The 11,864-nt window shown below is 37.7% G+C and overlaps 1 protein-coding gene across 5 annotated transcripts in view; it reads right to left on the reverse strand.

The window, feature by feature from the left end:
• LOC117426810 (obscurin-like protein 1) overlaps positions 1-3,899 on the reverse strand; it is a 62,961-nt gene extending 59,062 nt beyond the window's left edge. For 2 of the 5 annotated variants that reach the window (XM_034044869.3, XM_034044868.3), the window contains exon 1: positions 3,305-3,897. The gene's annotated coding sequence lies outside the window, so the exon portion shown is untranslated. Of the gene's footprint in view, positions 1-3,304 lie in introns of all 5 variants that reach the window. The other 3 variants (XM_059033481.1, XM_059033480.1, XM_059033479.1) reach the window with 2 other exon arrangements.
• Between the last annotated feature and the right edge of the window lie 7,965 nt (positions 3,900-11,864).

Here is an 11,864-nt window from a genome sequence, read left to right on the forward strand (position 1 = left end):
AAATAGCATTCCCAAAAGGATTCTTAGACACAATTGCTCTATTTCTCATATGTTTTCTCTAATCGAGATTGTTCTCAATATAAATAACCAAGGTATATAAAACTCCTCATAAGCATAACGACATTCTCAGTCTTGCTTTTGAATTTTTGTTTAGATTTAGATTTATGCGAAGCCCGTGTTTAAAGCTCATGTTTCCTGTCATGACACTATACATTTACTTCCTGTCTTACAGGTAACGGGACCCCACTGGAAGACAAACAAAGTGCTTCCATCAAACATCTAATGCAGCATAACAAAAAGGACATGTGACAATTGTGCTTTGCTAATTAGAAACACTTTTAAAGCCTTGTCTATTACACATGCCCAATTTTTTTATTTTCAATTTCTTATGTAGAAACTTTGTATTTGCAACTCTAAAAAACAAAAGGCTCTCATTAAGCAATGGGATTTCAAGGCCCAGTCCTGAGGTAAATTCTGTGATTTTGGTACAGAGAGGTAACAGAGAACCAATGAATTAGGCAAGAGAAATACAAATTGTACCAAATAGTCTCACAAGCAGCAGCAGTTCCTCACTAAGTTAGCCTTTGACCTATGGCAGGGAATTGGCCTCACTCTTTAAATATCTCCAATGAAGTCAGAGGGGGATGCTCAGCTGTGCTTTCAGCTGTGGTTGGTGTATGAAGGCCAGACTTTAAAAACACTTATAATCTTAGTACTTTGATGAGGCCCTAATGTAAGGCACCCTCTCCCCTTAAAAACAAAGGAAAACTAGAGCTACCCTAACGTTATCAGTGTGGTACTTTCAAAGCTGTCATGTGCAACCTGTCTTCTTGTTCAATGTCATGGTGATTGTTAAAGTTATAGGGCCCCATATGGTTTATAAAAATAATTTTTGCATATACCCACCTCTTGTTCTATCTTTTATGTACTACAAAGTGCAACTACAAGTCATTAGTAGAATGGTACCACACTGGTACCATTTTTATAATTTGACATCAAAATGGTTTAAACCAATAAACAGATCTATTGAAGTATCAATATGCTGACATGCTTTACCAACTAGGAGTTTTAATCCAATTTTAAGATACATTTATTGACGTAAAGTATAAGAGAAACAGTGAGAATGTTACTTATGCTTACAAGAGGTAAGTTAGCACTCTCACACTTAGCCCTTTGACTGTTTACACATGCATACCACCTGTTTGCACATATCAGCATGTTCTTTAATAGAGCCATCAGACTTCAGTGGAAACACTGTATATTTTTTTTGATCTTACCTATTGATGTGGTGTTCCTACATGTGTTTCTATCCTGATATATAAACAAGTACAAGTACAAAAAAAAAACTTGAACTCATGCGCACATACTGTCTGTGATTGTCTCAAGCCATCAAGGCAATGTACTGGAGAAACAAAGTAAGAAGTGAGACTGGAGCAGCTGTGGATTCTCCCTCAGTCGTTACCTGTCAGTGCCTGCCCCTGACTCATGAGTATGCGCTGGCTTGTCCTCTTTAGGATATCTGGTTGGAGTTCCCTTCCTGCTTGACAGCTGCCCTCCATGTCAAGCAAGATGATCTCCCCAAGCCATTGGGATGGAGATGCAGAAACTCAAGCACAGTCATTGTGTGTTTAAGTTTCTTGATGGGTAACACCACTAGACTTCAGAATATCATGTAACTCCTGTATTAATGCATAGTGCAGGGGGTGAGTGAAAAGAGGGTGGAGGAATCCACTTGACATGCTCCTTTTTTTGTATAACTAGACGATGTCTCATTAAAAGACTATGTGCTAGCAATCTAAGCAATTGTCAGTGTCTTGTTATGTTGGAACTGATCAGATTTGAAAATGACCAGAAATGAGTATAGTCTGTATATGTGTTGTTGGTCTTCAACTGATTACCTGAATAAGATTTTTACTCTATTATTCAGCAGCTGAATTGACTGCCCTGCTTACTTTTATAGAGATTCTGAGTGTGTCTATCCTACATTATACTGAGTCAGTACAGAATCGTGATATCTTGCAATAAACCCAATATCATAAAGGCTTTACAATTAAACCTCCACACAGCTTGCCCCCTGCACTTTCAAAAAAGACGTCTGTATAATTTTGAAATGAAAAATATCTCTGACATTTATCCACTCTTGAACACTTAATTCACACTACTTGCATCTCAACAAGTATGTCAGTACCATACATCCCTCGCCATGGCTGGAAATTCAAAATTAGAGCAATCAGTATGAAGAAAAAGTTGATGACCAAGACATATATCAACTGCATGTACTGAATAAGAATTATGAATGTTTAATCACAGTTTGATAAGCGGTTGTAAGTGTGACATGTAGGGACAGACAGACACCCCCTATATCCCCAGAATCAGATATTCTCAGTTCCTTAAGCCAAATAATGTTAATACTACATTTCGTGACAATTGGATAAGTGGTTCTCTGGATATATGCATAAATGTGAAATGTAGCATACGTACTGCCTCCACTATATACCCTTCACAAGGGATTTCACAACAGTGGCATATTTAGGTATTAATAGAGTGAATAGGGTATTAGGTAACCACAGAGAGAATGATTGACCAGTTTAGAGTACATTTAGAGTACCCTGTTTACACAACCTACTGTAATTAATGCATGATCACATCTATTGAAAATGTACTTGTGAATGGCGATCAGTGTAAATACGACATTAGAAAATGCCCGATTTCACAGATTTAAATTGTAGTTACATAGAGGGAGTATCATTAAAAGAATAGAGCATCTGCATTATTGTCCTCATATAGCAACTAGGGGAGTTTGCTTCTATTTAATTTCCTAAACTTCAGTATTAAAAACATTTAAACATTTAGACCTTAACATATTTGGTAACATTTGGTAATCAATCACATAACTCATAACAAAAAGCATAAAATAAATTACTACAATATTAACGTGCACAAGACTACTTGCGTACAACACTAATGTGTATGGAATAGACTATGAAAAAATATAACTTTACACTGTATTGTTGTTAGTACTGCATAAACACCACAGCTAACATCTTTGTGCATATTTCTAATAACCAATTAAACACATTGACAAAATTCAAAATGTTTAGATAACTTTTATACTGTAAACTACTGACACTTAGCAACATTCAATCCAAGTTTTAAGAGGGTGGAATGTATATTTGTTTAATTGTTTGAATCCTAAAATAGGGTACAGGGTCAGTGGATTCCCCATCACACCCAGCCTGTAGTATTCTTACAAATGGGGGGGGGGGGGGGGGGGGGGGGAGAAAATATTTAAATAGAAACTTACAGTAATACTGCGGGCCAGTAATCCTCAAACACAAGTTTTTCTTAAAACCATCAGCAGGGGAAGAATGTGTCAGCCATTCAAGTTTCCTGCAAAGTTTTCGAGGTACTTGTCCTTTGTCCAGTGTTTATGTCATCAGAGTAAATGCTTTACCTCAGTTTCTTGTCTCCTCTGCTACTCTTAGTGGTTAAATTCCTTCTTTCTTTTACTTTCTCTATGCTTCTTAACGCTTGTCTGTATCTCCTTACAGTTCTTTCACCACTCTATTCTCATATACACTTGTCCCCTGTGTGTGTATATATATATATATACATATATATGTGTGTGTGTCTATGTTTCTAATTACCCAGTGTAACCCTCTCAAAACCCTGTTGTTTTTCTCTTCTTTTAGTCTTGTGTGTCTGACTGTCTGTCCGTCTCTTCTCAGACTTGCTACACTCACTCTTCCCGTCCCACTCAGTGCCTTTCTCAGTGTAATTCCCTGATCCCCCTTGGCCTCCTGTGTGGCTCTTCAAGAGTCCCGGAGCACCCTTGGTGTCATTGTTCGCAGAAGACCATTAAATGCTTTTGCAGCTGCTGCTGTCCCCTAAAAATACCAGCCGCTTCGATGACAGCAGGAGAGATAAGTCAGGCCCTTCCATTCACTCACTACAAATTACTAAGAATAGAACACATGGTTGGGTTGGAACGAGGGGAGAGGGTGGGATGGGGGGGGAGGGTCACTGAGCTAACTTGAAATGCTATAAAACATAGAGTAAAAGAATAGTCCTACTGTAAGTGGTCTCTTAAAACTTTAGCACCACCCCTGTTAACTGAGTGTTCCTTATTTTCTTCTGGTTTCACACACCCCGATTAGCAGTAATCTTTGACTACCTTACTGTACCTAAGGTAACATTATGTAGCCAGCCATGAATATTGCATATATGCCGCAAAGTGGGGTTGAAAGATTACACTGTCACATGATTTAAATTGTATGAGGATGGCTGTTAGTTCCAGTGCACACAGGTGTCTGAACTCTAGCAATGGCCTCATGTTTTAGAGATAGTCAGGCATGTTAATAGGTTTGACTGTTTCTCATGTCCACTACGTTTGCAGGAATTTTCACAGGTGTCCCTGCTTTGCACATGTGTAAGGGAGTAGTAACAAGGGTTAATGTTTGAAAAAAAAACAATGGTATCACAATGGTATTTTTCAAAATCATGTTCTTGTAAAACCGTCTAATTTCATAAACACCCCTTTCAAAAACAATTTGAACCCAACCCTGTTCTTTTTTGATGCCACTAGACTAAATACAAAACAATGAGATTATGCTTCCAAGTAATAGTTGGCATCTTTGACAGTCGGTAGGAATTTAGGCATTTGTTCAAACCTGGAGTTTTATCTCAATTGTGGCGTCCAGTGTCGGTTATCTTAGTACATTAGATAGAAAGGCATCCGTTTGAGTAAGTACTTTCTACTGATAACAGGAACTGCAGCACAAGCTTTTGGTGGATTTGTTTCAAAAGATTAGTCCGGTGCGTGAGACTGGGTTGATACCTGAAATTCACCTAAACTCTTTAGAGTTTTTGGCTAAAAGCTTTAGAATAAACTGAACAAGTGCAAAGGTAAAAATACATTTTTGGTCAAGCAGGTACTGTTAAAGCAGAAGTCACACAAACAAATTTGTGTAATTAAGCCCTTATTGGGCAATTTTATTTCTAAATAAACAAATAATTAAACAAACGTCTTCAACCATGCAAATAAGGTCTTTGTTGCAATGTTTCTGAGAGGACCCAAACTCTCTCCTCCATTTGAACTGCCTTGCTGACTGATACTTGTGCTTTTCTACATGCGGTCAGATTAAATTGGCAATCCATTAATCACTTCATCCGCACTTGGATTTCTTCATCTCTGTCAAACGTAAACAAAACATAAAATATCAATGTGTAAGGTCTTCATCCTGTCACATTATGTTTGCTGCAACTTTCTTGCTAGATTTATACTGTTACAAGTGTTTTATTCCACTCAGAGAAATTTCCTCTCAGGCCTCTAGAGTTGAAACTGTTTTGGGAATAACTGTGTACCTGGCACCATCTTCTAGAGCATATAGTAACTCCATTACTCACCAGAATCTATTAAATACAATCTGTTGTTGCTTTGAACAGATTCTAATTTATATATCCTGTTATTCCTATATATTGTAACTATCATGAGCAGTAGTTTGTTTTTGTTTTTCCCAGGAACATCTTCCCAAACCGGCTTTAAAAACTGTCTTTAAATATAGACTTACAAAGATATCTCTCCTTGTTTGTTATTAAAGAGTTGGACATACTGAAATAAAAGTTGTAAAATTCAGTTGCAACTGTGACTTCAGTCTCCTTTTCTGTTTTAGTCTGCAAGTCTTTGATTTTGTGTGGAAGTAGTTTTATTTGCTCTGTAAATCCTTGAGGAATAACTTTGTATGTGTTACAGACAGAATTGAAAGCAGTTAAATATGCTGTTTTTTCTTATATCGCATTTTGGGATGCTGTAGGTATTTCATCCATAACTACTCAAAAGTGAAATATTTAGAAATACTAAACGAACCAGTACATTGAGAAAGACGTATTGTATTGTCGAACTGTTTGTCATTTAATTTTACAAAGTTCCATTAAGTATTGGTTTATTTTTAGCACAGATGTGTGTTTTTATTGCAGTTGTGGAGAACTGTAAATTCAGCAATATGAGATGTATTGATTGTCAAGCTTTATACTGCAGTGCATAGCTTTTGCTCTTAATATGTAATGTGTTTTTGCGGAGGTTTTAACATTGATTGGAAAAACTGACAAATGCATGCCAGGCTCTTGGTTCTAATGGGTTCACAAATGTGTCTGTGGGCAAAGGAAGGCCTCAGCTGTTAAAAAACTCAAAATCTTCTGACTCGATATTTGACCTCTCTTGTTTCAACTGGTGGAAGTAATCTGATCGGGATCTAAACTGAAACTGGGCTCCTGGCAGTGATGTGGTATTGAAACATCCATTCTGTGAAAGCGACAGGATTATCAACCCCCTTTTATAAAACTTCTGGATTGCTTCAATACAAACAATACACTGCAGCTTTACTCAGATGTGGGGCTTGTGGCAAAGTGGTTAACAGTGTGCAGGTGCAAGTGATCAATGGCAATTATAATCCAGGTGCAAAGTTGTTTAATGGGTTTGATATGTCCAGTGCCTGACAGCAAAACAAACAGTAAACAATAATGATGATAAGTAATACAGCAGCGTGTATTACTTACTTTGTAATCCCTAGGTTTGTCCCGAAATAATAGTCCAGTTTATTGTACACCCACACAAAACACAAAACACATACACAAGTCTGTTAGTGCATGAATTAGTGCTCGTGGTGCAAATACAGTTTACTGTGATACAAGTGCAGTGCTGTTCCGGGTTTGTCCTGGCCTCTGGCGACAGCTCCAGAACGTGTTAGCTGTCTAATAATAACAAGTAACAATTAGACAAAACAAACAAATACTCACAATACGGATACACAAAACACAGGTCCTTCCGGGATCTTTTTCAATAACCAAAATGAAGGAACAGGTTACGTCGCTTCAACCCCTACTTATACCGTGACTCATGACCCCTTGGTAAATGATTGCAACCGCTCCTCCAATCCGCGGCTGCCACATCATTTCCCTTCCGGGTCGATGAGTTAATGTACTGAAGCCCTTTTCTAAATGACCGACTTCCATTTACCCTAGGAACAAAGTGTCAGGCCAAGCAGTCCAGGGTACTCTGTTCCCGTTACTTAGCCCCCTCAAGGTGGTCATGTAGTCTGCTTAATTAAACCACTTATTGATTAATAATCTCCCATTTCCTTTAATCATCTCAATTTGTCATTCTATTAACGCGCATTGGCACGTTGATTAGGCGGCAGCAGCAGCTACGGACATTTTAGTCATGTATCCCTTTATTACTAATACGTCTTATTCAATATTATTTCTTGGAATGTGTAAATAAATAATTTAAATGTTTCAGTTTACTAGTAGGAACACATCATTTGTCAACAAAATATTTTAAAAAAACAGCACTGATTCCCAGAACAATTTATATAAAATACTGAAATCATAACATCAATGCTGTAACACATATATTACAAATATAACATAATAATAATAATAATAAAAATAAAAATAAAAATAAAAATAATAATAATAATAATAATAATAATAATAATAATGCAAGGTTGTTTGCAAGCAGTGTCACAGTTTCATGAAAGAAAATATCCCATGCATTAAATGTTGCTATTAAACTTAAGCATTGTCAGTTGGTTAACCCTGCCTTCTTTCATAGACTGACGTTGTTCTATAAAAACTTGGCCAGAAGAAGAAACACTTCTTTCAGCATCTACAGAACTGCTAACAACTGACAAATGGGTGTCATTCTACTGCCATTTTCTTTTGCATATGGGAGGTATTTGTCCATTTCTGATTTACAGTCAGCATCAAATCAAATCCAGATCCAAACTACACACTTGTTGTGGGTTGAATATCCTTACTGCCATCAGAAAGTTATGAGCTGGTTGAACAAAAATGTGGTTTATATTTGCATTGATCCGAGTTGTAGTAATTAGTCAGTTTTTCAGAAATGTCATGGAAGGTTTTCACACGTAGTTTGTTTATTGCAGCATCTGTGCTGTGTACCTCTTGTGGCATTGCATGGCATGTATTTATTAATTCTTATATGTTTGATGGACTCTCACTTCACGGCTTTCAAACCACTGAATCAGGTCCACCAGTCCCTTGGCATGTCTCACAATTAGGGAGAGTTGAGATTTTAAACTTTGCACATCTTTAAGCAATTTCTGGAGGTCCTTTAACACTGCAGTGTTTGGTGAAATGTGCATTTCCTTTTCCACGAAACCTGCGTAAAAAGGGATGTATTTGGAATGATATTCAGCAGCAGAATTCTAAGTGCCCCATCGTGTTATGCATGGCTCAGGTGGCAACTTTATGGGTAAAGTACAGCCTTCTTGTTGGATTGCTTCTGTCAGGTGGTCTTTAAAACATAGTTTATTGCTAGGGCAATGTTCAAACAATTTTTTAAACTGTTGCAACCAGCTTGTCTGCTTTCGGAAAATTATTTGCCCAGATATTGCTGGCAAGGGCTATTATGTGGGCATTACATATTAAAAAGTCAAATGTACCGAATTTGGCAGTAAACCTCGAAGAATGTCATTTTATGCCTTGATCATGTAACTGGCATTATCGGAGACAAATCCAGTCACATTATTAAAATTAACTTCAAATGCATTTAAACATTTCACAGCTCCCTGTGCCACCGATGAGGAATTCACAGAGTGCACATTAACTATATCGGCTAATATTACTTTCAGTTCGAAGGTATTCGATAGTCCTTGGAGAACAAACAAAATGTGCAAAACATACTGATCTTTTGCATTTGTAGACTCGTTAGTAACTACAGATACACCGTCAGTTGTACAATTTTCATCTTGTGCAACTCAACAATTTGGGGTAGATATTCCCTTGACCTGTTCTCAGTTGACCTGCTGTAGGAATTGCTCCCGCATTTACTACATGTTTGTTCAGAAATGCACTTAGTTTGGGATTATCAATTTTTTTTCCAGTGGAATATTAGCACAAACAAATGCCTCTGTCAAATCGAAAGTAACATCTCATCGGCGTTCGTAATTTTCGTTTTTACTGGAGGACGCCGTCTCACAGCTGTCAATCTCAGCCTTTCGTTTTCTGTGTTTTTCTGGTGATAAATGTCGGTCTATTGTTGATTTTCGAGAGTGGTCCAAAGATAAATTGCAAGTTGTGCAAAATAAATTATACCCATCGGTGTGCAGAACACCAGGTGGAGATTGTTGCATGAAATGCTTTTTGATTGTGATGTCTTTGACTCCATGTTTAGGTCTCTCGATTTCTTTTAACGCATCAATTTATTCAATTACCATTTATACTAATCATGATTAGCTTTTATTTTTCTAATTAGTCAAAGTGTAATGTGTTGATTTCTTAATTGCTAATTTGATTACTATAACTGGAGTGGCTGCAGGGACATCTAGGGGATAGCAGTTGAAAAAAAACAGGTAGCGTAAAACACAGGACCTTAACTATAAGTTTTATATATTATATTTGAATTGTGTAAAGAATAAAGTTTATAGTAAAGCTGGTACATAAATGTCTAACATTAATTCCTAATACAAATATAGAATATAAATAAAATATATAAATACAATTCCTATGAGACTATTATTGGTGCCATTATTTAGAAGAGTGTTGAAATCTTCTTGACCCCATATTTAAAAATAATAAGTCAAATGCATTGTACTATTCTTTCACAAAGGCTCAATGGGTGAAAAATATGTTGCATTTGAAATTTGATAACAGAGTCTATTTTAATTATCTAAAAATCGGAAGATCTTAAAGTATTGTATCACAGTGGTATTGAGGGCCACAGTATGAATGAGACAAAGGAGGGCTTGCTTATAAATAACTAGTGAGCTGCTCTTCAAGTATGCAGCTGCATTCTCAGACCTGGAGAGAGTGTTATCAGTGATGTCAAGTGGCTGCCCTTCCCTCCTCTAGTTGAACAACGGAAATGTTTCTCCCCCCAGGTCGCATAGCTTTCCGTTTATCGTCAGGGAATGTGCAGCTGGGATGGATCTGTGAACTGGACAGGTCTGCTGAGTCACAGCTCACAAGACAAGGTGCACCAAACGTCATGCATTACATTTAGGGCCGGCCTTAGGGCAAGGCGAGCAAGGCGGCGGCCTAGGGCCCCACACCTAAAGGGGCCCCACACCTAAAGGGGCCCCACGAGCGTCACAAATTGTATGACGTCTTCAGAGTCGAAACAGTCTTGCGAGTATTATGTAAAAGGAAAATAAAAAATATGAAGAAATTCAAGTCAAACGGCAAGAATGAGTTCAGCTGCCGTATCTAGACAAACCAGCAAATAAAAATCTGCTTCGGGAAGCAAATGAATCAGATTCAGACTCTTCACAATAATCATCTCCAAAATATTGATTTTTGCTTACCAATGTAACGTTACCACATTTGCACTTTCTGACTGATAAAGTAGACATATCTCCTCATGTGAGTGTACTCGATCATAAGAAATTTATTTTTAAAAATGCAACATCTAAGGGTTAGCTGTCTGATAGGCTAATCAATAGCCTGTCCCTCTTTACATTCCACTGAAGAAAACCAAGACACGGCGCAGGACAGTACAACATAGTCTTTTAAAGTTTTACTGGAGGCTTTTCTTAAAGTGAGTAGGCTACTATTAATCAATAATGAAATCGAGATTGTGTGTATTAAAGTAAGACGGACCACCACACCAACGGTCTGAATAGGTATCTGTGACAAATTAAATGTTTGGAAGTACACTCATAAATGCAGCATGGTATAAAATAAAGCTGCTTCTTGGCTAGAATATTCAGAAGAAAACGTCATGATGTTTTGTTGGGCATATTGTTTTAGTGTAATTTACACAGCACAAATTAAAGAGCACTCAAAACCGCAGCTGAATGTGCAGTATCCAAATGTGAAATGTTACACGTGGATTTGATAAGTAGATCAGTCAAATATAATTTTAGATTTATATAAAAAGGATAACGTTTGCAAACAGTTTTTATTTCGCTTAAGTGATAGCACACACGCAGTGTGCCTTGTCTACTTGATTATTTAAGGTGAGCAGTAGCCTACCGTTTTATTGATATAATGTGTGGGTTTTTTTTATTTTTTTTTTAAATTTGGATATTTTTTTTGTGGGGGGGGGTCGTCACCGCCTAGGGCCCCACTCAGACTAAGACCGGCCCTGATTACATTAGAAAACTTTACCACTCATATCTGTACACTCATTTGGCAGTTTACCATAATTGTCCCAATGTTTTTTCTATACTTTACCATGATTGTCTGTGATTAACCCATGTGTGCCTGTGCTTTACCAGGTTCCCGGTATGTTTTCACTGTGATTTACTACACCCAGATGAAAAGGATTTTTCCTTGTCTGCAGTTATGTAAGTGGCCCAAATTAATTTTAAAAGAAAATCTCTATTTCAATGACATAGCAGCGTGCCTCCCACCTGCAGCTAAGGGTGACTGAGCTATGGGGGAGCGAGACAGGTAACCGGCAGTGCCAGCCTTGGCTGTGTCTGGGGCAACTCAAGGGCAGTAGTTTGTAGGTTACAGGGGGCATCCCTTGGTTAGGGATGAAGTGAGACAGGAAACGTTATGGGTTGTTGATGCGTGTTTTCTGAATCCAGCTATAGGGGGCACAGTCTGAGTAGGGAGTTGAAACAATAGTAAAAGTTAATTGCAATTTTGACATAAGAACCTTTCTTTATTCCCAGGCACCCTCTTCATTTCAATAAGCAAATGAAGGTTTTTTTAAAGGTCAGGTTGGGGTATCATGCAAGAATATTTAACCCTGGGCTTCAAATTGACTCAGAATCATACCTGCAAATACTGACCAGGCCCACCCCTGCTTAGCTTCTGATGACAACAAGCTCCAAGGCAGTACTGGCAGGCCCTGTAAGTATGAATGTGGTCTCGATGTTGTAACGTGACTGAAT

The sequence above is a fragment of the Acipenser ruthenus genome, chromosome 11 (assembly GCF_902713425.1).
Source record: "Acipenser ruthenus chromosome 11, fAciRut3.2 maternal haplotype, whole genome shotgun sequence".
NCBI lineage: Eukaryota > Metazoa > Chordata > Actinopteri > Acipenseriformes > Acipenseridae > Acipenser > Acipenser ruthenus.